Source organism: Crocodylus siamensis, chromosome 2, assembly GCF_052110815.1.
Source record: "Crocodylus siamensis isolate JL-2025a chromosome 2, ASM5211081v1, whole genome shotgun sequence".
NCBI lineage: Eukaryota > Metazoa > Chordata > Crocodylia > Crocodylidae > Crocodylus > Crocodylus siamensis.
The window spans coordinates 153,542,835-153,549,022 of NC_143396.1; positions in this window are offsets into that span (position 1 = coordinate 153,542,835).

A 6,188-nucleotide genomic window follows, 5' to 3' on the forward strand; every position below is an offset into this window, starting at 1 on the left:
AGACAGTACATAGAAATGCAGCGGCTGCCTGTGAGATTCTTTTTATTGTTCCTAAAATATGCTTTCCTACCAATTTCACAGTTTGAAAACCTTTTCTTAAACACAACAACAATTGTAAATATATAGCTACCTGCACTATCACAGAAACACACAAACACACACCTGGCATGTCCAGACAAGCACACACATGCAGGGGCATGTGTTTGCTGTGGCAAAAATAGCACCAGCACAAATTTGTGCTGCTGCTTTTTGCCATGTATGCCCTTACATATGGGGTTTGCTGTGGGGCAAAATGCCCCACTTCAGGGAAATGTCTGTTTCCTTACACCTCCGAGCTTCCAGTGTGCTGAAAGAGTTGGGAACAACAAAGGAGTGGAGATGCTGTAGCCAGCAGCCAGTGTGTCTCCTTGGAGGACCAAGCCTCCATGCCTGCTGGCACACACTCCTGGAGCTTGTGCTGCACCACTTTTTTTTGTGGGGTTTTTTTTTTACACTGGGATCTCTTGGTGTCAAATTTTGGCTCCATGCTGCAAATTAGCAGCACAGTGAATGGTTGCACATGCACTGTGTGTGGTTTGCAAGAGCCTCAGACAGCTTTGAGGTACCGCAAACCACCTGTGAATGCTTCTCTGGAGGTGTCCACAGAATCCTTCATCTTTAGGAACATAAGTAGGTGCTGAATCTGTTCTTCTATTAATCCTTTCCTGGAAAGAGAGCAAAGCATGAAAGTTTAAAATCCTCAACCTACATTTAATCATTTTTTTCTTGCTGGAAGGCAAGGGTGTTGTTCTTTCTTCCTCTGACCACAAGAGTTAAAAACCTGACCACATTCCTTTTGTGTCATTCTAGCTCCATGTCAGATATGAAGCAAGCTGTTCGGTTGGAGCAGTCAAAGAAGACATTTCATCATCCCACCTAAAAATATTGCTGTGACAAGGGAAAAGCATTTTAAAATGCTCACTGTGTTCAACACAAAATATTCAGATATTCCCTCGCAGCTACCAGACAGTCCGGTTCAGTATTTTCTGCTTAAACATTTCTGTGTTACATTTGGGCTCTCTTGAAAGAAAAAAAAGGAGCTATTGCATAAGATATAGTATATATACATAAGATTATTATTGTCTTAATATTGTTCATCCTTTCATAATCAACCCTTCTATAAATACATGATCTGGAGAAATTAAATTACTATCATGTGACAAGCCAGTTTTGGCTATAGAGAAACAAAAAAGAAAATTCTGTTAATGCATGGTAGATTCCTTCAGGAAGCTGCACATCTCCTGATAGATGATAGACTGGGAATTGAAGGGCTCAGTCCTGTTCAGAACTGGACAAGACTAGGCCCTAAACTTATTTCCTCAGCTTCCATAACTGCAGTGTATTCAAACATAATTCTGAGTATCATTACAGAAGTGTAAGGGTTCCACGCACCTTGAAGTCTCGAACTTCATCCCAAAAGCCATGATCTTTCTTTTTCCATGATGTTTTTCTACTGAAAAATAATCCACACTGACAGGCAAGACACCGTCCATCTTTAAGAAAAGGAAGAAAAAAATATCCACGGAACTACAGACTGGCCAGTCTCACCTCCATCCCTGGAAAAGTCAGGGAGCAGATCCTTCTTTTGGAAGAAAAAATGGTGATTACGAACAGTCTGCATGGATTCACCAAGGGCAGGTCATGCCTGACCAACCTGATTGCCTTCTTTGATGAGATAACTGGCTCTGTGGCTATGAGGAGAACAGTGGACACAATATACCTTAAGTTTACAAAGGCTTTTGATATGGTCTCCCACAACATCCTTGTAAGCAAGCTAAGGAAGTACAAGTTGGGTGAATGGTATATAAGGTGGATAGAAAAATGACTGGATCACAAAGGGTATTTGTACACACCACAAAATTTCCCATTTATGCCACTGAAACTGCATTTATGTTTGCACAGGAAGGATTTCCCTCCACTTTAAAAGTCTTTTCATCATGTTAAACTAAAGCTGCTGGGACATGTTTTAGTTTGTGCTGCTGCCACTTATGGCACCTTATCTATGGATTTGCGGCATGCAAACACTAAGCAACTCAAAGACTTGTAATTACTGCCTTTTGCCACCAGGTGGCGCTGTGCTAGTTCTGTAGGTCAAGCCTTTGGCCACTAGGTGCGGCTGTTATTGCTGCTGCGGGGGTTTTTTGTTTGTTTGTTTGCTCCTGCTCATCCCTCCTTCCCTCCCCCTGCTCTCACAGGGGGCGGAGGCTGGGGCTGTTACAGGGCAGGAGGGTGAGGGGTTGCCTCTGAGGGCAGCAGGGAACTCCATGGCCAGCCAGGAAGCACCTGTGCTCACACAGGCTGAGTGGGCAGGAGATGCTGCCCGGGGGAAGGTGGGGGAAGGGGAGCTGTGGCCTCCTCCCTGTGCTGCATCTGCGTGCATTTTTTAAATGAAAGCCAAATACCTGGAATTTCTTCCCTGGTCTGTTTTCACCACTGCTAGCAATATGGCCACGGCTATGTAGAACTACAGTTCCTAGAATACCTAGCATGGCATGTGTGCAAACAGGGAGTTTGAGATTTTGCTTTGCTCCGCTGGTGGGAGCAGGGGGGACCTCCTGTCAGAATTATAAGTCATTGATTGGGGGTGGGAGGAGGGGGATGTAGGTTGGGAGTGAGGGGCATCATGGGGCTAAGGGAGGCAGGAGGCTGCATGGTGGGAGTGAAGGGTACCAGCACGGCTAGGGGGAGGAGGGGACTGTGGATCAGGATTGTGTGTGTTCCTAGAAATCTCTCTAGTGCAATACATTTGCATGTTCATCTCTGGGTGGGATGGGCGTGGGGGAGAGGGGAAGAAAATCTCTCAGCCTCTCTTGAGATGGATCTCAGCCTGAGAAAGGTGATAATTGCCCTCTCTGAAATGTCTGAAGCAACTTTGACCACCTGAAACCTGAGAGTCTACTCCTGCCTTGTTCAAGCTAATTTGTATCATCACAGCCTCACAAGACAGCTGAGAGACTTTTTATCAGCTAAAAAGTGCCTGCCCAGAGGAGTTTTCCATCCACTGACTCCTCTGTGAATTTCTGTGGAATATGAACTTTCATTTCTACCCAGGATAACTTTTACAATCTTTGCTCCAATGCTCCAGTGTTTGTGCCCAAAAGCTTGAAATTATTTATTTATTTATTTTGCAAAAATCTTGTTGGTCTAATAAAAGATATCACTCCTACTATGAGCCCTGATAGCTTTTAGCATGGCTTTTGTTCTCCTGGATTACTATCTTCTGCCACATTGTTCAAGATGGAGAAGTTATCCTGCCTCACTGCCAGGATTCAAAAATAAAAGCAATGTTAGCACTAAGGGCATCAACACAGTGGTTACTACTCAGCTAGCTTTATTTTCTTTTGAAACAGTATGACAAGCTGCTTTGCTTTAAAAAGAGCTGTATCTCTTTTGTTCTCTCCCTTGTGTCACAAGGGGAGACAGTTTGCGGGGCTTAGCCCAGGTCTGGGCACCTGAAGCCCACTCGCCCTTCCCCCCCAGTGAAGGTCAAGGTGGGAGCCCCCCCCCCCCTTGCTGTACCCAGACCTAAGCCAGGAGCATCAGAGGAAGTCTCATCTCTGCCTTGGATGCTGCACAGACCCCAGGCTGGTGACGGCAGAAGGCAGTGGGGTGCAGCTATGGGGCCAGACCCTGCCCACGGCTTTCAAGTTGGAGGAGATGGATGACCCCCCCCCACACACACACACACGGAAATGGGCTGTCATTAATCTCAGAGGTGTCTCTGAGCAGTAGGGGCCTGCAGGGATAAAGGGACCTATCAAGGGCCCACAGAATGATGGCTACCTGAGCCGGGCTGGAAAGGCGCACAAAAGCCCATTTAGGAGGTGTAGCCATTGTAGTCTGACAGCTCCTGTGTGATGGATGGAGGGGAATTATCGACAGGGCTGGGAAAGGCTGTGCTGGGGGAAGTATGCAGAGCCTGGGAGAGGCTAGATCCTTCCACCCCATCCTCTGCCTGTAGCATACACAGTGCCGAGGGGTTGCCATCCCTGAGGCTCCCCTGAGCTGTGCCAAGGGGGTGGCAGCCCGTGCCTGGGTGCATTCACTGCAGTGATGCCCTGAGGGGGACAACACTGAACACATACACATACACACACTGGCCCCCCATCTACAAACACACATAAACACACACACACACACACACACACACACACTGGTTCCCCATACACATACCATGTGCACACACACACACACATACTCTGCTCCCCCATATACACATATACACAAATGCACATACACACACACACACTGCTCCATCAGACACACAAAAATACACACACACTGGTCCTCCATATATACACACCACACATGCACATATACATACACATATACCTTCTGCTCCCAACACACACACATACACACACGTTTCCCATATACACACACACATTCTTTCACATGCACAACACAATTTTCACACACACACACGCTGCTCCCCCATATTCACTAATATGCACAAAATAACAATGGAATTTAAATAAGTCCCCCCCAACATACCTACAAACCCACCCATGCATGCACACACACATACCCACACACACACATTCCCTCATTTTCACAAACAAAAGTGCACATTCCCTCACAGACAAAGAAAGAGAGGCAAAACCCCTGACACACTCCCCTGGACAACAGGCAGCACAGTCACCCCAGCACAGCCCACATTCCAGAGGGCCCACACTCCAGAGCATACCCCCACATCCTGAACACACACAGCTAGACACACCCCCACATGCAGCCAGACACAGGTCACATAACTAACCACCAACCACACACCCATCCCCACAAATGTCCCCACTCCCCATCCCACTCAGAGGCACAATAATGGTGGAGAAGGCAATGACATGCTGGTGCCCTGCTTTTTCCGATTCTGTTGCCCCTCAGTGCCAAGCCACAGCCCCCCACCTCCCCTGCTGCTGCCCCTCACTCCCAACACACTGACCCCAGATATTTCCAGGTCCAAAAAAGAGGACACCCTGGGGGTTGGGGGGCAGAGGGATATGATGGTGGGGAGGCAAGTGACATGCTGGTGTCCTACCCCTGCCCATCCTTTTGCCCCTCACTGACAAGCCACAGCCTCCCCACCCCAGCTTTGCTGATGGCCCTCCATCCCAACCCACTGACCCCAGCCCTGCCAATGCCCCTCATTGCCAAAAAAGCAATACCCTGCCCTCCAATCCCCGCTGGTGCCCCTCACTCCTGACCAACAGCCACCTGGCACTGTTGGTGGCCCACAGTCACCCACCCTGTCCCCCATGCCCCTCACTCCCAACCCCTAGGCCTCTGCCTCCCCAGTCCTGCCAGTGCCCCTCACTCCCAATCCATAGCCCTCCATCCCCATAGCCCTGCCAGTGCCTCTCACTCCCGACCAACAGCCCCTGCCCCACAACCCTGCTGGTGCCTCTCACTCCTGAATCTCTGTGTCCTCTGCTGCCTGTAATAGCCTTCCACCTGGCCCCACCAGTGAAGCAAAGCATTGTATGGCTGCTCTTGTGTATTCTGGAAACTGTAGTTCTACTTGACAATGGCCATGGTGAAAATGAACTGGGGGAGGAAATTTAGAAAGCCTGCCCAGACACAGCACAGGGGGCCAAAAAAGAAGACATGTCTGGGAAAAGCCAGATGTATGGTAACCCTAGCTGGAGGGAAGAGGAGAGGAGCCTTGTGGCACCCCCTGCCCTGGGATGGAGCTGCTGTGCTGAGCCAGGGAACCTGGCCACTGTCCCTCTTCTGCCCTTTCCCCTGGGCAGCATCTCCTGGCTGCTCAGCCCCTTGCAAGCATGAGCACCAGGCTCTGTGCTGCCCAGCTCCCTATGGAGTTTCCCACTGCCCTTAGAGAGAGGCAACCCCACTCCCCCTGCCCTGCCCAAATGTCAGGGATTTGCTTTACTCGGCTGGTGGGAACAGCAGCAGGGTGATCCAAGCTAGATTGGTATTTGACTCCGTCTGCTGGAATTTGCTGGGAGTTACACAAGGGAATTAATTTGTTTGAAAGCCTGTGGTGTGTGAACACAAACATGACACACCAAAATGAGCCAGGTTAAAATTTTTAAGGCGAGGTAAATTAACAAGGATAAAATGTCATGGTGTGTACAAATGCCCAGAGGTATTAATCAATAACTTGATGTCTAATTTTCAACTGGTATCAAGTGGAG